Source organism: Triturus cristatus, chromosome 10 (genome assembly GCF_964204655.1).
Source record: "Triturus cristatus chromosome 10, aTriCri1.1, whole genome shotgun sequence".
NCBI classification, from domain to species: domain Eukaryota; kingdom Metazoa; phylum Chordata; class Amphibia; order Caudata; family Salamandridae; genus Triturus; species Triturus cristatus.
In genome coordinates, this window is record NC_140593.1 from 340,510,624 (window position 1) to 340,533,965 (window position 23,342).

Below are 23,342 nucleotides of genomic sequence, written 5' to 3' on the forward strand. Positions count from 1 at the left end.
CAGCTATTCTGGAAAGTTAAATAGGCTTAAGCACGAAATGTCTCAAACATCAAAGTGAGCCCAAAAGCACGTAGCGGGATGGGAGACTTTGCACCTACGGGATTTTCGAAGTGCAAGTCTGTCGACCGCGCCCTGTGTGGCACCAGCTCAACCGGAGCTGAAAGTGCGTTCGCAGCAGAGTAAAGGGCGTACCCGGCAATCGGGGTATCCTGTATTACTCGTCAACAGGTGGGCTACAGCAGGAATGGCCCGCGTGCAGGTTCAATCATCGCTCGCTTAATCACCAGGGTTAGCAGCTGCTCCTGAAAATCTAGAAGAGAGGTGCGGCACCATAACCTGGTCTACCGGAGCCATGAAGTGGACCAGCACTCACTGACCACCTTGTTTAATCGCCTTGCAGACAGTTGCAGCCAACGTTCAGCCCGCTCCAGGTTTCGCGGCACCCACTGACTTTTGAAGGACGTCTCAGACAGCCAATCAACTCACGTAGGTATAATTGTGGTGCCCTAGGATTGGCTGTAGTGGATCACATCAGCAGCACCGCCTGCTCAAAAGCGTCTCCTACAATGACGTTCATTCGTGGGATTGGTTATTTTCCGACCCGGACGTGCTGAAATTACGGGCTACTAAATATCCTTAAAAGTCAGACAAGGGACTGAGTTCACTGACCGTCCGTGTAAGTAGCGGACATGTGGTCATGTTCACGGGAGAAAGGGTGGCGGGGAACGTGCATGCCAAATAGAATCAAGTCATTTCTTGTGCCATCTGCGAGCCCTGGGTTTTTAGCTTATAGCAATGTACAAACTGTTCTTTTTCTAAACCACAAGGCACAGAATACAACGTTCTACGCTTTAAAAACCGAGGACTGGCCAAAGGTCTTACATGTACTTGGCAGCTGTTGGGGTGGGAAAGGTGATATTGAAGTGCATTGCCCTGACTGTGAGCGCATGTTAGTCCAGCGAGGCTGAATAGAGGCGTGCTACTCGACCGGATGTTTCTTGCATTGTTTAAATAGTACTAGGGCTTCCGGATAGTGCAATGAATACGGTGGGAGGGTGATCTCATGACTAAGGAAGCGCTGCGTAACTAGGAATCCTTTACAAGACGCATTGCATGTGTAAATAGGGATGTAAGCCAAAACCCGTGACCTGGAAATCATGGGTCTTACACAGCGTGCCGCTTATCTGCTAAAACAAGCCAGGCATTTACCAAAGCTTGTTCGTACTGATTTTTTGTAATTAAAAATCAAAACATTGAGTAGCAACGCTCACGCTTACTTTCACAACACTGTCTGTGCAAACTGTCTCAGGGGTTGTCGCTGGCATCCTTTTTCTCCACACACTTCATTTCGTTCCCATACCTGCAAATTTAAAGAATAATGCTACCGCGTGAGGAGGGGGCGGGTCCCCATGCCGAGAGTTAGCCAAGAGGCAAAATGCCCCCCCCCCCCGCCCTCACACCCACGAAAAATAACAAGCATTTGCAATGCAATGGGCCTTGTTTAATTTACTTTGTGTTAACAAATATCCCAGGTAGCATAAGTAATGAAAGAAAATTCACATTACTTACGCTACTGCTTTGTTTTTTCTTTAGAAAAAAAAAATCTAACAGACATCATTTGCAACGCCAATAGCTCATACTTTCACTAATGCAAGACTTATTGCATTGCAAATACATGGCAACTGGAGAGTAATACAAGTGGGGTGGGGGGGTCCGGAGATAGTGTACTGCCCCTTTGTTGGCTCGCAAGAAATTACTGTGCCAAGAACTACGTAAAAAATTGTGGCTGATAGGCATTTTAACAAGATTTTGTAAATACTAAAATGTAAACAATTGGTGACTTAAATGTTGCTAGGAAGCAGTGCTGTGCAAGTTGCATATTACCTTGCATCCTACCTGCTCTGAGGGTCCCTGGGTTGAACTCTTAAGAGTACCTGCCAGGCAAGCGGAACAAACTAATTTTAATTGAGAGACTAGGTGCGGGGAATGGGACCAAATGTAACGGTAACTTTGGCGATTGATGTTCATGCTGGAGAGAGATAGGTTTTTTTATCTAGAGGATGTTTCCACTCATGCTAAAGTAGCACTGAAAATAAAGACGCCTGCTGCAAAGAACATGTCCTTGTGTGTCCATAGGTTGTTGGGCAACAATAAAAATGTAAAGGTAACTTTAACGATTAATGTTCCTGCAGGAGAGAGATTGAAGTTTTATCTAGTGGCTGTTTCTACTTATGAATGAATGAAGCATATTTGTAGAGCGCTCAGCTACTCAAAAAGTGTGTCCCGGCGCTGATAGTCTCAAACTAACAGACCTGACAACCACACCTAGCACTGGAAGAACCAAGTTTCAAGAAATTTCTTAAAAACCACCAGGTCAGCCGTAGATCTGAGAGGCCGGGAGTTGGTTCCATGCTTGAGCACCCAGTAGCCTGAAAGATCTTCCCCCCCCCCCCCTCCCCAGCCCAGACTAGGCGTATTCTGGGGACACAGGCCAGGCCCATGGAGGATCACTTCAGGGATCAGGCAGGCAAGTAGTGGATGACTCTAGCTCTGAGGTAGCCAGCACCCCTACCATAAAGGGCTTTGAAGAACAATACCAGGGCCTTAAACGTGATCCTTTTACTCACAGGGAGCCAGTGTAATGCCTTAAGGTGAAGGAGGCATGTGAGTCCTGGGCTTGAGCCTAAGGGCCAGTCTGGCCGTGGCATTGTGAACCATTTGGAGGCGCTGGAGGAGATGAACTGGAAGGCCGAGGCGTAGAAAGTTTGCGTAGTCCAGTCTGGAAGTAACCAGAGCCTGGACCACAGTTTTCCTAATGTCGAGTGGGAGAAGAGGTAGAAACTTCAACATATGTAGTATGCCATAGCCGATGCCCACTACGGGCTGGATTTGAAGTCTTATTGAGAGAGCGCTGTCAATAAAGATACAGAGATTTTTTACTGTGGATTGAGCTGATAAGAGACAGAGACATCTCCTCAGGCCACCATTTTCTCCAGTCCTCCACGGACGGAGAGCAAAAAAAAGATAATTTCCGATTTCTCGGAATTGCATTTCAGTTAGTTCCTATTGAACCAATTTAACACCATAGTGAGGCAATATCTGATCCTGTCACCATCAAAATCGGCTCCCTTCTCACAGGTGAAAATCAGCTGCGTATCATCGGCATATGATAATATTTTGGCCCCACAAGCTTCTGCCAGAAATGCGAGGGGCGACATAAATAGATTGAAGAGAGTGGGCTCAGAACAGAGCCCTAAGGGACCCCCACTTTCAGGCTGGGCATGGCGGAGGTGAAAGAAGGCACCCAAATTTCCTGGCTTCTATTCTCCGGTAAGGAGGCCAGACACGCGAGCGCAGATCCGCCTATACCAAGATCACTCATCCTCTCAAGGAGCCTGTCATGTTGGACCGTATCCAAGTCCGCCATCATGTCTAATAAAATAAGGATAGCTCTGCCACCTGGATCAAGCTTTTCCTTGATGTGCTCAGTAACCTGTAACAGAGCAGTTTCCATACTTTAATTTGCCCTGAAGCCAGATTAAGTGATGTGCAGGAGATTATTATTTTCTGAGTAGAAGAAATTACTCAATTCAAATACTTCTCCAGTGCCTTAGAAAGAGAAGGTAGAAGAGAGACGGGCCTGTAGTTAGCAAGCACCTTCGGGTCAGCAGAGGGTTTCTTCAGGAGTGGAAGAATTTTTGCATGCTTCCAAGTGGAAGGCATAAAGCCCATTGAGAGAGATGAATTCATCACCTTATTGTCCATGGCTTCAGAGGCCAGCAATTTAGCTGGACACGAATCTGCTGGCGAGCCAGACTTGAAACCCTTCAGAATCTCGAGAGATGTCTCAAGCTGCAGAAAAGGTATCTGCAATAACGCAGGGGATTGCCAGGTGGAACGCTCCCTGGCAGGGCCAATGCCCGGTGCTAGGTCATCCGTAGCCCCTCTGAAAAGGATTTTTGAATTGTAATAATCTCTTCATGAAGGAACGATGCCAGATGGCTAGTCCATTCACCAGAGTGTGAGGACACCTTAATGGCAGCCTTAGGGGTCGTGAACAGATTCACAATATTAAAAATCTCCTTTCCCTCTTTGTTGGCAGTTGCAATCTTATCCTGCAGACAGCTCTTCTTAGCGGCCTTAACATAAGTGTAGTGGGATTTCAGAGCCGCCTTTTTAAAGCAGTTTATCCTCAGGTTTATAGGCTTTCCGCCACTTCCTCTCCAAGCATTTTCATGCACTTTTACTAATTCTCAAAGTCTCATTAAACCAGGGAGCTGACGGACTGGCCTTCTTGGAAGTGCATATTATCAGAGGGGCTAATGCTTGGACATTCTGCTTTCACCAGGATGCCAGTGTAAGTGCGTTCTCTTCAAGGTTGCTAGATAGCAAGGGGACAGACGCGTCAAAGGCATCCTTCAAGGCTAGAAGAGGGATCCTATGCAGGGCTCGGTTCCTATATTCCGCCCTATTCATTGAAGTGTGGGAGACCGGCCCGTGCTAGGAACCCTAAAACGAATGAGGCAGTAGTCTGACCAGGCCAGGGGTAGCAGCCGATTGACCTACAGCTCAGTATTATAGGAAATCTAGTCAAGGGTATGTCCTAGCTTGTGCGTGGGAAAGGATACAAAAGGGGCTAGGTTGAGCGCTGTCAGCGTTTCAGTCTGGGAGATGACATTAGGCTCCATGGGTTTATCAATATGTAAATTAAAATCACCTAAAACCAAAAGGTGGTTGTATCTAAGGGCTAGGGGAGCAATAGCCTCATTAAGTGATCTCAGAAATGGGCCAGGCGGACCAGTGGCCCTATAGATTAAGACCCCGGCCAGGCATTCGTGAGGCGATAGAGTACAACGGAAACCAATACATTCCGCATCCTCAACATGGTCCATAGAGATGGAAGTACAGTCAAACGCCTGTTTAAACACAATGGCGATACCCCCTCCTTTCCCAGCCAAATAGTCTTTCCTAAGCACCTTGTACGCGGGAGGGATAGCAGAGGCAATAGTGGGGTTAGAGTTGGTCAGCCATGTTTCTGTAAGAAACCAGAAATCGGGGAGATAGTATTGAAGAAGGTCAAAGACCTGAGCTTCGTGTTTCTGAAGAGAATGTGTGTTAAGCAACGTGGCCTTATAGGGCCTCACCTGCCTCTCTATGCTGCTATTCACAGTGCTGAGAGCTGACATTCTAAAGTAGTGCAGAGGATTAACCTCTTCCATGCTCATGACGGCTCCCGGCCGTCATGAGTCACGGTGGGCGTGTGCGGACGACGGCCGGGAGCCGTCATGACCACGCCCGCGATTGGAATGTTCAGCACGCTGCGGCGGAATTTGCACCGCAGCGAAGAGGTTAAGATGCCTGCTGCAAAGAACATGTCCTTGTGTGTCCAGAGGTTGATGGGCAACAATAACAATGTAAAGGTAACTTTAGCGATAAATGTTCATGCAGGATGAAGATTGGAGTTTTATCTATTGGCTGTTTCCACTCATGCTAAAGTAGCGCAGTAAATTAAGATACCCTCAGCAAAGAACATGTTCTTGTGTGTCCAGAGGTTTTACGGCAGCAACAAAAAAGTAAAGGTAATTTTTCTATTTTGTCTTACAAACATGAGAATGGCTTCTGGAGCCCGGCCTGTGACATTTCCAGCGTAGACATGTATGGCTATATGAAGTAAATCAAAATAATGTTGTACATACGATGGAGCTTAGATTTCACCTATAAATGTATGCATTATTATATGACAAAAAGCTGCAGAGATGAGTTCTAAAATGGCACGCGGATTGTGGCGCAAGCAAGATGAGAACATAAGGCCTGATCAGAATGCCTCAGTTTGGAGGTGCTTTCATGTGAAAAATGCTCAATTAATTGAACACCCATGTTTATATGTGATTAATCAATATGTAATCTCACTATAGAATGCACATTAATTTAGAAAATATATTTGTACTTTCAAAATGGCATCATGTATTTTTGCAAGAGTAGAAATGTGCTGAATTGTGTAGAAAACCATGTGATTTCAGTTTGCTTTAGTGGACTCAGTTTACTGCAGATTTTGCCCTTGAACATTAGAATGGAATGTGCTCCTCTTCCCTACCAACTTTCAATGAAAGGGCTTTGTTAATAAATCACGCCCTCCTGTTTCCGTCTCTTCGACCATCACTATGTTACATATTTTTGTAGCCTGTTTAAATGTGGAGTGAAGAGCACACATTTTTTTTTCATAATCACAAGACTAAAATTTGATCAGGAACACGCCTGATTAATGACGTATCCAGTCAGCCCATGGGGAGATGAAGTGTCTTGAAGGAATATATGTCTTTGTCCCGCAGTCTTTGTCCCCACATGGATTCACAACGCGGTCGTTACAACGAACGCGTTGTGATTCCGCATACCATTACTCCGCAAGTCGGAACAACGACTTGCGGAGGGAGGCGCTGGATGTTGGAATAGTATAATTTACTATTCCAACTCCAGTCTGTGCGGACACTAGGGTAGGTGTTGGATTTTAAATCCAACACCTCCCCCCCCTTCCCCTCCGCAAGTCGTTGTTCCGTCGTTCGGAGTAATGGTATGCGGAATCACAACGCGGTCTTTGTAACAACCGCGTTGTGAATCCCTGCAGGGAAAAAGTTACGTCATAAACGTTGTTTACCGTCTTGAAGTTCCGATTGGATCAGCTATGAGGACCGAGCACGTGAACTTTTACTTGAAATATGGCTTACAAGTGGGAGGAGTGCCTCTTTTTGCTCATTTTTTCTGAGGGCCAGGCCCAGTTTCTGTGCTGGACACAGAGACGGAGAGGAGAGAGAAGGAGCAGCCTGAGACAGACAGACTAGCACAGCGAGGCAGAGAGCGAGAAAGAGCTGAAAGGATCAGAACAGGGTAGATTTTAGGTGCTAAACTTTTAAATTTCATACTTTAACTAACTGCTTTTGAAAAAATGTATTTGTTCTATATTTATGTCTCTTTATGGGAGATTTTTGCCATTATTAATTATTGATTAGCCTTGCAAGACTTACTCTTTTTCTTAAACTCTTTAAGAGTTTTCACTGATAATTTGCGCCACATTTCCCTTCCTATGTGTGATGCTTATATGTAGACTGTAATATGTTCTGTATTAATCCTATTTTTTAATTCTGATTGATATTTGACTAATGAATAAAAAGTCAGAGGACCTTAACTTTTGACTAGAAAATAAAACCCTTTAAAATAACTCACCACTCTCATTATTGCCTTAAATATTGTTTGCATTTAATTTTCATATTTATGTAAAGTCTCCTGTTTGGTGAAACACAGTCATCAAAAGGTCCATCATTTCACCCTTTACAGCGGTAAACAATAGGTAATGAGGTTTTGAATAGGTAAATTACCAGGTAATTACCGCTGGATCAGTTTTTGGTAGCAGAGGTAAGGTTAGTGCCATCACCAAAAGCAGCATAGTTAGTTTAATGCCTAGCGCTAGAAAATAATTGCCCAAGTTAGATGAAAGTCCTGACTCCAATTTTGCTCATTTTGACTTGATGATTTTTTGGTTTTTATTGATTAAATTGGTAATTTCATAGGACAGATTTATTGATTTATGTCTAACACTTTATGTTGAGTTTGTATTGCGTTTTATGTTGTTAATTGATCAAAGACTTCCGGGACTTAGGAAGTTGGTTGCCCTGTATGTAGACGGGGAAAAATGTGTGGCAAGTGAAGTCGCACAGCCCATTGTCTGGTTTTAAAGTGATAACATCGTTGTGTGTTCTCTTTAGGGATATTTTCCGTGTGAAAGTGGTGTATGGATAGTGAAGGCCACCTGTGAAATTTTAGCCTTAAGAACAGGAGTCCATTGTGAGCTCTGATTACTCTTATCCGTGGGAAGGTAACAGGTCTCCCCTAAGCTTGTAAGAAGGGTAAGGTAGAGGGAAGTGCTACTTTATCGGCGAAACAGAATAATTGTGTGGTAGGGTAGAGGGAAGCGCTGCCTACTATAAATACAGAATTCTTGTGTAAATGGACAAAACTATCCCTTTGGTTTAGCGAAACAGGCAGTGGTGGTGTTTTTATGTTACTAACCAAATTTTAATTAAAGAAAACTCAGAAAAAGGTTGCCGAAAGATTTTGTAAAGGGAGGGCTAGTAGCAGGAGGAAAACTGACGTCACAAAGGACAAGGCAGTGGGTGTGTAGTGAGCCCTGGTTGTAAAGGAGGGGTCAGTAGCAGGAGTTAAACGGACTGAAACAGTCAATAGTGGCAGGATTGGAGAAAATAAATTGCATTAAAATATTGCAGAAATTGAATTATTTAAAGGTTTAAAGAAGCTGTTTGGAGGTAAAGTGAAAAATTCGTTTTTTATTGGTGATGCTTCTGAAGGAACACCTGTGCATTTTAAGTCTACCAATTTGGGACAAAATTCATGTATGTGGGTTCATCAATGGTGCAAGATTACTGAAAAAGAGGGTCCTTTGAGGTTTCCAAAAGATGGTATTTTTGAATTGCAAGTTATTGAAAAATTAAGGGACGTGTTATGTGAAATAAAGACACCATCTGGAGCTGCACAATTTGAGGCCTTAAGCATGTGGGAAAAGACAGCAAGAGACAAAGCAAGTGAGGATAAAAAGGTAAAGCACCAGATGCTGGAGAAGGGAATTCGTGATTATAAAAAGCTTCAAATAAATAATGATTCAGGGGATGAAATAATGGATGCATTGTTAACTGAGTGTCCGCCACTTTATGTGGTTCCCATTAAAAAAAACCTGATAATAGTGTACCAGCAAGAACTACAGTGCTTTTGCTGAACAGAGAGAAATACAGAATGAGCGAAATGTGCAGACATTTCAGATTGACCCACTACCTGTTGATTCAGCACTGACAGTGATACCTCCAGGTGTTACTACTTTAAATGTGAATGATTCAGTGAAAAAACTACAAGCTGCAGATGCACAGACAGTGCCTAGACACATTGTGACTGTTCAACTTAATATGGGCCCTACTCAAAAGGTTCAAAGAGTTGTAGAAGGAGTAAATATGTCCGGGTCTATTTCAGAAACCCAGAATTCCCAGATTATTGAACAGAAACTACCCCAGACAGTCCAAACATTGAAAGATGGGGAAAAATAGAGTTTACAGCACCTACAGCCCAGGATAAAGTAAATATATTTGGAGATGGGATTTTTCAAACCTGCTTTGAGGAAGCAGTAGTAATTAAAAAGATAGAAAGCATGGGGGAACAAATTAACCCAGACCCCGAAACCGAACCACAGTCTAGTGTTTTAAATTCAACATTTGAGCATGAAAAAATTAACAGTCCTTGCTATTTAAATCATGAAAATATGAACCAGTGTCAGGAAAAAGAATTAATTTCCCTGAGTAAGGAAACTAATACATGTGCAGTAACTACACATGGTAGACTAACCGATTTGGCTGAAAAATATGAAATTAATGTTTCAGGAAGTATTCCATTTCGGAAAAGCTTCAGGGTACATATGAATGAAGAGGCAAATGAGACCATGTGTTCCACAGGAATGCAATTGCACATTGCAAAAACAAAATCTATTTTTAAATGCAATGGGTTTGAGAAATTAGGAGACAAGTGCACAAGAAAACATGAGAAGAAAAAGAAACCACCAGACCCAGCAAGTAAACTGGATAAGAAAGAAACCACCAGATTTAGTTGAGGACAATAATAAGCAGATTGAGGGAGAAGCTTTTGCTTGCTCATTGAGAGAAATGGTGAGGGAAGTGCATGTTCATGTGCCATGGAACAAAAGTGAACTTGCAGAATTTCTGAAAACATTCCCGAAATTGAGAGACAAACTTATGCTGTGGTACCCACAAGTTGATGGATTTATCTAAATTTTAAAGGAGTTGTGTATTCATTTGGAAATGATTTTTGACCCTACCATGCAAACTGAATTATGGTTTGAATCTAGTTGCAGTGCAAAGGCCAGGTGAGGAGACAGAGAAAAATGTTTGCATGAATGCACCATCATTTTCTCTTGTTGAGAAAAATGAAGCAGTGATTACTTTTCTGAAGGGCAGAGTGCCAGCAAAATATGTTACTTGGGTACAGATTAAAATAACAAAACAGGAGCTAAAATTGGTTCACGAGTTTTGCGAAAGTGTGTGTTTAATGTTTCAGCAACACAGTGGTAGAGAATGTCCTGATGCCATTAGCATAAGGTTCTTTGCGACTCAGTTGGTTATTGGTTTAATATTTTCTGATCAGATCAGTGTGCATATACAGCAAAAGCTAATAGAATGGCATCTGAAGGATGAAGGTTACTATTGTGCTGGACAGGGAATGAAGCCAAAAGAGTTTGAAGAAAAACCTATGATGGTACAGAGAAGGTTTGCACAGAAACGTTTTCAGAATAAGCTGTTTGCAGAGAATAAAATTGTGGTACAGGGTGATGTTACACAAGCAGAGGTAAAAAGTGCTCTAGGAAGATTTGGTGTTCCACAGGATGGAAATAAAGGTGTTTTGGTTTGTGCAAATTCAGGTATGGATGTTGTACTGCTGGAAAAAGTGTCATTTTGCCATCTTTGTGTCTGATTTGAGCATTGGAAGAAGAAATTTAAATTTAAACTTGATGCAGCAGTAGGAAATGTGCAAAAACAAAGAAATGCAGGTGCAAGTGGTGCCAGCTAAACAAATGCAGATGTCAGTTCAGATACAGGTACCAATGGAAGGAATTTGTCAAGCCCAAATGGTCCCCCAAAATATGGAAAATGCTAAAGTTAATTTAAATAAGTTGTCCAGAGCAAATGTGAATTATTTCCAGAAACAAAATCAGAACCCAGTTCAACAGGTTACTGTATCTGAAAATGAGAGTTTTCACCCTAACAATTCTGAATTTACCAAGTCAATTGTGAAAGCAGTGGAAGGTCAAGACTTAGTTGGAGTTTTAAACAAATTACAAAGCCTATTTGAGGAAAGTTACCAATTTATTGTTTGTGACTCAGGCCTGACAAGAAAACAATTGTTTTGCAAATTAAACAGCACAAATTATTGTATACCAGATAATGGTAATTTTCAGATTCCTGATGAGGATGTACATTTTAAAATGGCCCAAGAGACAGCTGTAGCATTGTTTTCAGAAAAGACAGTTGAAAAATTACCTTCTGATTTGAAAGCAATAATATAAACAGAAATAAGAGTTCACAGAGAAGGATGTCAGATTAATAAAATGTGCAGAGCATGTCTTACTAGAATTAGATGACATGTATTCAAGAACAGCATCAGTTGCAGGAATTTTACCAATAAAAGGATTTTTGATGGAATTGATTAGGAGTTTATGTAACTTTTTGTTCACAGAAACTAAATGAAAGGAACAGATTAGTGCAGGAGATTAATAGCATAATTTTTTCAAGTTGCCCTGTGGTACCGAATCCAGCCAATATATTTTTTCACATTCCATGTGCTGAAGAATGGCTTACTGCTATTGATTTTTGCCAAGTTCATGTCACAGTGCCATTGCATGGAGCTAGTGAGGAGTACTGTCAGAAAGAAAATGAATGTCTGGGACACATAATTGGAAAGGGAGGTAGAAAGTTGTCACCACAGGGAGTGGAAATAATTTACCAGATGAATCCACCACAAATTCAGAAACAAGTTGGGACGTTTTTGGGAATGGTTAGCTGCTGTAGTGAGTGGTTACCAAACCTTTCCCTAGTGGCTAAGCCTTTACTGAGGCTGATGCACAAGGATGTGTCTGATCCGCTTTCATTGGACAACAATTGCACAAAAACATTCCTAGAGTTGAAAGCGGAAAAGTGTCGCGCCCCAGCACTAGGAATGCAAGTTTATTTAAAAGAAAATAAACCGATGTGCAGTGAGAGGGAGGGCTGCGCTCCCTGTACCTGTTCAAAACCATGAATGCGTTCAAAGGTCTGTGACGTATTTCCCAATGACCCTTGACCCCAACGTCACAGAAATGCCCAGCTGTCTTAATTTAGTAGCTGTGGTATATGTCAGTCATAAAAAGAGTGAGTTTATAATAATGGAATTCCCAAATATTGAAATGGTTGCTTCCTATGTGGAGTTGTTTTGGGAAAATACTGTGACCAAGAAATGTCTAAATTCAACTGTATTTAGCTTACTGCCAGCAAATGAAATTTTGTGATCAAACTGAACCTAAATGTTTAAATGTCATGAATTTTTGCCTGAAACCAAAGTTAGACTTTAATGATGAACGTTTGATTCAGCCCAACCATTTTGTAGATGGCCCATATTTGAAAGGTAACTGACACATTAAGAGCAGCACATGCTGTGCTTCCTATACATTATGTTGTCAAAGTTTCATGGCTGTCAGCAGTTACCTCAGCCCAAAATTCGAGATTGATTGCCCTTACCATAACATGCAATATAATTTCTCAATTGGGAGTAACTGTTGTCCTGGGAAAGAGAAATGCTAATTCAGTTGCACAATATTGTATCCTGTTAGTCTCAAATGTGTTATTGCAAAAGCTGATGCCCAGGTATAGATTGCCAGGTTCTCTGAAATCAGATCATAACGAGGTCTCAAAGGTGATGAGTGCAGAACCACAGACTGGACAAGGAGTGGATTGTAGCTATCTGCCTGAAGTTGCAAACATAATACAGCAACACAAAGGCAGCACAGAGTTACACTTTGCAAAACCAAAGTGGGATGAGTATTTACATGCAAATGCACTTGTGAAAAACACTGATGAAAAGACTAGCCATTGCTGTGAAGGTCTGACTGATGTGGAGCGTGCAGTTTCTCACCATATTGCAGCTGCTACACAAGATCTACATAATGAATGGCGCCAAAACCTTGAGAGATGCTGTGAAATGGAAAGGCCTGTTCCAAATGATCCTGGCAAAGACTGTTGTGAAATGTGGTGGCCTTCCAAATTGGGTGCCGGCCTCTCACACACGTATGGTCCTGTGTCACCCAGATAAAACAGCTCCTCTTCAAGAAAAGATGCCAGAAATGGTCAAAAGTCCACAGAAGAGGGTCAGTCAAGCTGTAAGGGAACACACAAAGTGTAAAGCAGCACTAGAGAAAACTGAGGTGGCACTGGAAGAGCAAAAAGTGGAAACTGACTCAGATGAAAGTGGTGTCCAAATGGTGAAAGAGTCAGATGCAGCCTCTGAAGAAGAAATTAGTGCTGTGGGCCTACGAGTGGAGGTAGGAAAAAGCTGGCTGAAAGGGAATCCAAAAAGTTTGCAGTGGTCCCTTGAAAAATCATCTGCACCCATAGCTGAAACATCTGAATCTGATCAAAGTGAAAAGCTTGGATTGGAAAAGTGCAAGGAATTGATGGTGCTCTGTCAGAGTTTTTCAGCACCTGAGTGGTCAAAATGCATGGAAAAAGTACAAGATGCCACACTGTTTTAGCCACCCTGAAGGCAAGCAGGTGACAAGGAGCCAAAATTTGCTGAAACAATAAATGAGAACTGTCAAACTGTTCCAAGAAGCTACTCACAGAAATCTGCACTACAACTTTTGAGCTTAACTATATATGATCTGCTTACAGACCAAATTTGTGTGGCCTTCAAAATAGAGGTAACATTGTTATATGCTCAGCTTTTATAATAACCAGTGATAAAGAACATACTAATTTAGTAGGGGTTTCTTTTACACACCTGTATGAATTAAGTGTGCTAATGAACACTAAAGATGAGTAGGAATATTTTAGGCAGAGAAAAACTTATATTTGACTCAACTAATGATGTGTTTTATTTAAACGAATGTAACGTGAAATTAAAGTGTGATAAATTTAGAAATAATTTGAGGTACCATGATTTGATATCTATCAAAAGGGTGAATTAATGGAGCTTAGATTTCACCTATAAAATGAATGCATTATTATATGCCAAAAAGCTGCAGACATGAGTTCTAAAATGGCACACAGATTGTGGCGCAAGCAAGATGGAAACATAAGGCCTGATCAGAATGCTTCAGTTTGGAGGTGCTTTCATGTGAAAACATGCTCAATTAATTGAACAGCCATGTTTATATGTGATTAATCAATATGTAATCTCACTATAGAACGCACATTAATTTAGAAAATGTATTTGTCCTTTCAAAATGGCATCATGTATTTTTGCAAGAGTAGAAATGTGCTGAATTGTGTAGAAAACCATGTGATTTCAGTTTGCTTTAGTGGACTCAGTTTACTGCAGATTTTGCCCTTGAACATTAGAATGGAATGTGCTCCTCTTCCCTACCAACTTTCAATGAAAGGGCTTTGTTAATAAATCACGCCTTCCTGTTTCTGTCTCTTCGACCATCACTATGTTACATATTTTTGTAGCCTGTTTAAATGTGGAGTGAAGAGCACACATTTTTTTTTCATAATCACAAGACTAAAATTTGATCAGGAACACGCCTGATTAATGACGTATCCAGTCAGCCCATGGGGAGATGAAGTGTCTTGAAGGAATATATGTCTTTGTCCCGCAGTCTTTGTCCCCACATGGATTCACAACGCGGTCGTTACAACGAACGCGTTGTGATTCCGCATACCATTACTCCGCAAGTCGGAACAACGACTTGCGGAGGGAGGCGCTGGATGTTGGAATAGTATAATTTACTATTCCAACTCCAGTCTGTGCGGACACTAGGGAAGGTGTTGGATTTTAAATCCAACACCTCCCCCCCCTTCCCCTCCGCAAGTCGTTGTTCCGTCGTTCGGAGTAATGGTATGCGGAATCACAACGCGGTCTTTGTAACAACCGCGTTGTGAATCCCTGCAGGGAAAAAGTTACGTCATAAACGTTGTTTACCGTCTTGAAGTTCCGATTGGATCAGCTATGAGGACCGAGCACGTGAACTTTTACTTGAAATATGGCTTACAAGTGGGAGGAGTGCCTCTTTTTGCTCATTTTTTCTGAGGGCCAGCCCCAGTTTCTGTGCTGGACACAGAGACGGAGAGGAGAGAGAAGGAGCAGCCTGAGACAGACAGACTAGCACAGCGAGGCAGAGAGCGAGAAAGAGCTGAAAGGATCAGAACAGGGTAGATTTTAGGTGCTAAACTTTTAAATTTCATACTTTAACTAACTGCTTTTGAAAAAATGTATTTGTTCTATATTTATGTCTCTTTATGGGAGATTTTTGCCATTATTAATTATTGATTAGCCTTGCAAGACTTACTCTTTTTCTTAAACTCTTTAAGAGTTTTCACTGATAATTTGCGCCACATTTCCCTTCCTATGTGTGATGCTTATATGTAGACTGTAATATGTTCTGTATTAATCCTATTTTTTAATTCTGATTGATATTTGACTAATGAATAAAAAGTCAGAGGACCTTAACTTTTGACTAGAAAATAAAACCCTTTAAAATAACTCACCACTCTCATTATTGCCTTAAATATTGTTTGCATTTAATTTTCATATTTATGTAAAGTCTCCTGTTTGGTGAAACACAGTCATCAAAAGGTCCATCATTTCACCCTTTACAGCGGTAAACAATAGGTAATGAGGTTTTGAATAGGTAAATTACCAGGTAATTACCGCTGGATCAGTTTTTGGTAGCAGAGGTAAGGTTAGTGCCATCACCAAAAGCAGCATAGTTAGTTTAATGCCTAGCGCTAGAAAATAATTGCCCAAGTTAGATGAAAGTCCTGACTCCAATTTTGCTCATTTTGACTTGATGATTTTTTGGTTTTTATTGATTAAATTGGTAATTTCATAGGACAGATTTATTGATTTATGTCTAACACTTTATGTTGAGTTTGTATTGCGTTTTATGTTGTTAATTGATCAAAGACTTCCGGGACTTAGGAAGTTGGTTGCCCTGTATGTAGACGGGGAAAAATGTGTGGCAAGTGAAGTCGCACAGCCCATTGTCTGGTTTTAAAGTGATAACATTGTTGTGTGTTCTCTTTAGGGATATTTTCCGTGTGAAAGTGGTGTATGGATAGTGAAGGCCACCTGTGAAATTTTAGCCTTAAGAACAGGAGTCCATTGTGAGCTCTGATTACTCTTATCCGTGGGAAGGTAACAGGTCTCCCCTAAGCTTGTAAGAAGGGTAAGGTAGAGGGAAGTGCTACTTTATCGGCGAAACAGAATAATTGTGTGGTAGGGTAGAGGGAAGCGCTGCCTACTATAAATACAGAATTCTTGTGTAAATGGACAAAACTATCCCTTTGGTTTAGTGAAACAGGCAGTGGTGGTGTTTTTATGTTACTAACCAAATTTTAATTAAAGAAAACTCAGAAAAAGGTTGCCGAAAGATTTTGTAAAGGGAGGGCTAGTAGCAGGAGGAAAACTGACGTCACTAAGGACAAGGCAGTGGGTGTGTAGTGAGCCCTGGTTGTAAAGGAGGGGTCAGTAGCAGGAGTTAAACGGACTGAAACAGTCAATAGTGGCAGGATTGGAGAAAATAAATTGCATTAAAATATTGCAGAAATTGAATTATTTAAAGGTTTAAAGAAGCTGTTTGGAGGTAAAGTGAAAAATTCGTTTTTTATTGGTGATGCTTCTGAAGGAACACCTGTGCATTTTAAGTCTACCAATTTGGGACAAAATTCATGTATGTGGGTTCATCAATGGTGCAAGATTACTGAAAAAGAGGGTCCTTTGAGGTTTCCAAAAGATGGTATTTTTGAATTGCAAGTTATTGAAAAATTAAGGGACGTGTTATGTGAAATAAAGACACCATCTGGAGCTGCACAATTTGAGGCCTTAAGCATGTGGGAAAAGACAGCAAGAGACAAAGCAAGTGAGGATAAAAAGGTAAAGCACCAGATGCTGGAGAAGGGAATTCGTGATTATAAAAAGCTTCAAATAAATAATGATTCAGGGGATGAAATAATGGATGCATTGTTAACTGAGTGTCCGCCACTTTATGTGGTTCCCATTAAAAAAAACCTGATAATAGGGTACCAGCAAGAACTACAGTGCTTTTGCTGAACAGAGAGAAATACAGAATGAGCGAAATGTGCAGACATTTCAGATTGACCCACTACCTGTTGATTCAGCACTGACAGTGATACCTCCAGGTGTTACTACTTTAAATGTGAATGATTCAGTGAAAAAACTACAAGCTGCAGATGCACAGACAGTGCCTAGACACATTGTGACTGTTCAACTTAATATGGGCCCTACTCAAAAGGTTCAAAGAGTTGTAGAAGGAGTAAATATGTCCGGGTCTATTTCAGAAACCCAGAATTCACAGATTATTGAACAGAAACTACCCCAGACAGTCCAAACATTGAAAGATGGGGAAAAATAGAGTTTACAGCACCTACAGCCCAGGATAAAGTAAATATATTTGGAGATGGGATTTTTCAAACCTGCTTTGAGGAAGCAGTAGTAATTAAAAAGATAGAAAGCATGGGGGAACAAATTAACCCAGACCCCGAAACCGAACCACAGTCTAGTGTTTTAAATTCAACATTTGAGCATGAAAAAATTAACAGTCCTTGCTATTTAAATCATGAAAATATGAACCAGTGTCAGGAAAAAGAATTAATTTCCCTTAGTAAGGAAACTAATACATGTGCAGTAACTACACATGGTAGACTAACCGATTTGGCTAAAAAATATGAAATTAATGTTTCAGGAAGTATTCCATTTCGGAAAAGCTTCAGGGTACATATGAATGAAGAGGCAAATGAGACCATGTGTTCCACAGGAATGCAATTGCACATTGCAAAAACAAAATCTATTTTTAAATGCAATGGGTTTGAGAAATTAGGAGACAAGTGCACAAGAAAACATGAGAAGAAAAAGAAACCACCAGACCCAGCAAGTAAACTGGATAAGAAAGAAACCACCAGATTTAGTTGAGGACAATAATAAGCAGATTGAGGGAGAAGCTTTTGCTTGCTCATTGAGAGAAATGGTGAGGGAAGTGCATGTTCATGTGCCATGGAACAAAAGTGAACTTGCAGAATTTCTGAAAACATTCCCGAAATTGAGAGACAAACTTATGCTGTGGTACCCACAAGTTGATGGATTTATCTAAATTTTAAAGGAGTTGTGTATTCATTTGGAAATGATTTTTGACCCTACCATGCAAACTGAATTATGGTTTGAATCTAGTTGCAGTGCAAAGGCCAGGTGAGGAGACAGAGAAAAATGTTTGCATGAATGCACCATCATTTTCTCTTGTTGAGAAAAATGAAGCAGTGATTACTTTTCTGAAGGGCAGAGTGCCAGCAAAATATGTTACTTGGGTACAGATTAAAATAACAAAACAGGAGCTAAAATTGGTTCATGAGTTTTGCGAAAGTGTGTGTTTAATGTTTCAGCAACACAGTGGTAGAGAATGTCCTGATGCCATTAGCATAAGGTTCTTTGCGACTCAGTTGGTTATTGGTTTAATATTTTCTGATCAGATCAGTGTGCATATACAGCAAAAGCTAATAGAATGGCATCTGAAGGATGAAGGTTACTATTGTGCTGGACAGGGAATGAAGCCAAAAGAGTTTGAAGAAAAACCTATGATGGTACAGAGAAGGTTTGCACAGAAACGTTTTCAGAATAAGCTGTTTGCAGAGAATAAAATTGTGGTACAGGGTGATGTTACACAAGCAGAGGTAAAAAGTGCTCTAGGAAGATTTGGTGTTCCACAGGATGGAAATAAAGGTGTTTTGGTTTGTGCAAATTCAGGTATGGATGTTGTACTGCTGGAAAAAGTGTCATTTTGCCATCTTTGTGTCTGATTTGAGCATTGGAAGAAGAAATTTAAATTTAAACTTGATGCAGCAGTAGGAAATGTGCAAAAACAAAGAAATGCAGGTGCAAGTGGTGCCAGCTAAACAAATGCAGATGTCAGTTCAGAAACAGGTACCAATGGCAGGAATTTGTCAAGCCCAAATGGTCCCCCAAAATATGGAAAATGCTAAAGTTAATTTAAATAAGTTGTCCAGAGCAAATGTGAATTATTTCCAGAAACAAAATCAGAACCCAGTTCAACAGGTTACTGTATCTGAAAATGAGAGTTTTTACCCTAACAATTCTGAATTTACCAAGTCAATTGTGAAAGCAGTGGAAGGTCAAGACTTAGTTGGAGTTTTAAACAAATTACAAAGCCTATTTGAGGAAAGTTACCAATTTATTGTTTGTGACTCAGGCCTGACAAGAAAACAATTGTTTTGCAAATTAAACAGCACAAATTATTGTATACCAGGTAATGGTAATTTTCAGATTCCTGATGAGGATGTACATTTTAAAATGGCCCAACAAGAGACAGCTGTAGCATTGTTTTCAGAAAAGACAGTTGAAAAATTACCTTCTGATTTGAAAGCAATAATATAAACAGAAATAAGAGTTCACAGAGAAGGATGTCAGATTAATAAAATGTGCAGAGCATGTCTTACTAGAATTAGATGACATGTATTCAAGAACAGCATCAGTTGCAGGAATTTTACCAATAAAAGGATTTTTGATGGAATTGATTAGGAGTTTATGTAACTTTTTGTTCACAGAAACTAAATGAAAGGAACAGATTAGTGCAGGAGATTAATAGCATAATTTTTTCAAGTTGCCCTGTGGTACCGAATCCAGCCAATATATTTTTTCACATTCCATGTGCTGAAGAATGGCTTACTGCTATTGATTTTTGCCAAGTTCATGTCACAGTGCCATTGCATGGAGCTAGTGAGGAGTACTGTCAGAAAGAAAATGAATGTCTGGGACACATAATTGGAAAGGGAGGTAGAAAGTTGTCACCACAGGGAGTGGAAATAATTTACCAGATGAATCCACCACAAATTCAGAAACAAGTTGGGACGTTTTTGGGAATGGTTAGCTGCTGTAGTGAGTGGTTACCAAACCTTTCCCTAGTGGCTAAGCCTTTACTGAGGCTGATGCACAAGGATGTGTCTGATCCGCTTCCATTGGACAACAATTGCACAAAAACATTCCTAGAGTTGAAAGCGGAAAAGTGTCGCGCCCCAGCACTAGGAATGCAAGTTTATTTAAAAGAAAATAAACCGATGTGCAGTGAGAGGGAGGGCTGCGCTCCCTGTACCTGTTCAAAACCATGAATGCGTTCAAAGGTCTGTGACGTATTTCCCAATGACCCTTGACCCCAACGTCACAGAAATGCCCAGCTGTCTTAATTTAGTAGCTGTGGTATATGTCAGTCATAAAAAGAGTGAGTTTATAATAATGGAATTCCCAAATATTGAAATGGTTGCTTCCTATGTGGAGTTGTTTTGGGAAAATACTGTGACCAAGAAATGTCTAAATTCAACTGTATTTAGCTTACTGCCAGCAAATGAAATTTTGTGATCAAACTGAACCTAAATGTTTAAATGTCATGAATTTTTGCCTGAAACCAAAGTTAGACTTTAATGATGAACGTTTGATTCAGCCCAACCATTTTGTAGATGGCCCATATTTGAAAGGTAACTGACACATTAAGAGCAGCACATGCTGTGCTTCCTATACATTATGTTGTCAAAGTTTCATGGCTGTCAGCAGTTACCTCAGCCCAAAATTCGAGATTGATTGCCCTTACCATAACATGCAATATAATTTCTCAATTGGGAGTAACTGTTGTCCTGGGAAAGAGAAATGCTAATTCAGTTGCACAATATTGTATCCTGTTAGTCTCAAATGTGTTATTGCAAAAGCTGATGCCCAGGTATAGATTGCCAGGTTCTCTGAAATCAGATCATAACGAGGTCTCAAAGGTGATGAGTGCAGAACCACAGACTGGACAAGGAGTGGATTGTAGCTATCTGCCTGAAGTTGCAAACATAATACAGCAACACAAAGGCAGCACAGAGTTACACTTTGCAAAACCAAAGTGGGATGAGTATTTACATGCAAATGCACTTGTGAAAAACACTGATGAAAAGACTAGCCATTGCTGTGAAGGTCTGACTGATGTGGAGCGTGCAGTTTCTCACCATATTGCAGCTGCTACACAAGATCTACATAATGAATGGCGCCAAAACCTTGAGAGATGCTGTGAAATGGAAAGGCCTGTTCCAAATGATCCTGGCAAAGACTGTTGTGAAATGTGGTGGCCTTCCAAATTGGGTGCCGGCCTCTCACACACGTATGGTCCTGTGTCACCCAGATAAAACAGCTCCTCTTCAAGAAAAGATGCCAGAAATGGTCAAAAGTCCACAGAAGAGGGTCAGTCAAGCTGTAAGGGAACACACAAAGTGTAAAGCAGCACTAGAGAAAACTGAGGTGGCACTGGAAGAGCAAAAAGTGGAAACTGACTCAGATGAAAGTGGTGTCCAAATGGTGAAAGAGTCAGATGCAGCCTCTGAAGAAGAAATTAGTGCTGTGGGCCTACGAGTGGAGGTAGGAAAAAGCTGGCTGAAAGGGAATCCAAAAAGTTTGCAGTGGTCCCTTGAAAAATCATCTGCACCCATAGCTGAAACATCTGAATCTGATCAAAGTGAAAAGCTTGGATTGGAAAAGTGCAAGGCATTGATGGTGCTCTGTCAGAGTTTTTCAGCACCTGAGTGGTCAAAATGCATGGAAAAAGTACAAGATGCCACACTGTTTTAGCCACCCTGAAGGCAAGCAGGTGACAAGGAGCCAAAATTTGCTGAAACAATAAATGAGAACTGTCAAACTGTTCCAAGAAGCTACTCACAGAAATCTGCACTACAACTTTTGAGCTTAACTATATATGATCTGCTTACAGACCAAATTTGTGTGGCCTTCGAAATAGAGGTAACATTGTTATATGCTCAGCTTTTATAATAACCAGTGATAAAGAACATACTAATTTAGTAGGGGTTTCTTTTAGACACCTGTATGAATTAAGTGTGCTAATGAACACTAAAGATGAGTAGGAATATTTTAGGCAGAGAAAAACTTATATTTGACTCAACTAATGATGTGTTTTATTTAAACGAATGTAACGTGAAATTAAAGTGTGATAAATTTAGAAATAATTTGAGGTACCATGATTTGATATCTATCAAAAGGGTGAATTAATGGAGCTTAGATTTCACCTATAAAATGAATGCATTATTATATGACAAAAAGCTGCAGACATGAGTTCTAAAATGGCACACAGATTGTGGCGCAAGCAAGATGGAAACATAAGGCCTGATCAGAATGCTTCAGTTTGGAGGTGCTTTCATGTGAAAACATGCTCAATTAATTGAACAGCCATGTTTATATGTGATTAATCAATATGTAATCTCACTATAGAATGCACATTAATTTAGAAAATGTATTTGTCCTTTCAAAATGGCATCATGTATTTTTGCAAGAGTAGAAATGTGCTGAATTGTGTAGAAAACCATGTGATTTCAGTTTGCTTTAGTGGACTCAGTTTACTGCAGATTTTGCCCTTGAACATTAGAATGGAATGTGCTCCTCTTCCCTACCAACTTTCAATGAAAGGGCTTTGTTAATAAATCACGCCTTCCTGTTTCTGTCTCTTCGACCATCACTATGTTGCATATTTTTGTAGCCTGTTTAAACGTGGAGTGAAGAGCACACATTTTTTTTTCATTATCACAAGACTAAAATTTGATCAGGAACACACCTGATTAATGACATATCCAGTCAGCCCATGGGGAGATGATGTGTCTTGAAGTTCTGATTGGAGCAGCTATGAGGACCGAGCATGTGAACTTTTGCTTGAAATATGGCTTACAAGTGGGAGGAGTGCCTCTTTTTGCTAATTTTTTTTCCTGAGGGCCAGGCCCAGTTTCTGTGCTGGACACAGACGGGGAGGAGAGAGAAGGAGGGGCTGCGTCTGTGGGGGCTATTTTGCAGCCTGAGACAGAGACTCAGACTAGCACAGCGAGGCAGAGAGAGAGCAAGAGCTGAAAGGATCAGAACAGAGTAGATTTTATGTGCTAAACTTTTAAATTTCATGCTTTAACTAACTGCTTTTGAAAAGATGTATTTGTCCTATGCATTTATTTCTCTTTATGGGAGATGTTTGCCATTATTGATTAGCCTTGCAAGACTTACTCTTTTTTTCTTAGAAACTCTTTAAGAGTTTTGACTGACAATTTGTGCTACATTTCCCTTCCTATATGTGATGCTTGTATGTAGACTGTAATATGTTCTGTATTAATCCTATTTTCCAATTCTGTAACCTGATTGATATTTGACGAATGGATAAAAAGTCAGAGAACCTTAACTTTTGACTTAAATAAAACCCTTGAAAATAATTCACCACTCTCATTATTGCCTTAAATATTGTTTGCATTTAATTTTCAAATTTTTTAAAGTCTTCAGTTTGGTGAAACACGGTCATCAAAAGGTCCATCATTTCACCCTTTACAGCGGTAAACAATGGTTAATGAGGTTTTGAATAGGGAAATTACCAGGTAATTCCTGCTGGATCACATACAACACCTGTGTTGTACTTTTTTGTGCATTAGGAAGTTTTAGAAGAAACGGTTTGCAAAAATAGATACCAAACTCTGACGGTTCAATTTTGA

At 40.5% G+C, this 23,342-nt stretch overlaps 1 protein-coding gene across 3 annotated transcripts in view; it reads left to right on the top strand.

Moving 5' to 3' along the window:
• Positions 1 to 356: 356 nt before the first annotated feature.
• The window catches only part of TPK1 (thiamin pyrophosphokinase 1), a 1,261,698-nt gene continuing 1,238,712 nt past the window's right edge, over positions 357 to 23,342 (top strand). The window contains exon 1 of one of the 3 annotated variants that reach the window (XM_085631548.1): positions 357 to 486. The gene's annotated coding sequence lies outside the window, so the exon portion shown is untranslated. Of the gene's footprint in view, positions 487 to 572; positions 677 to 23,342 lie in introns of those variants that run through there. The other 2 variants (XM_085631547.1, XM_085631549.1) reach the window with 2 other exon arrangements.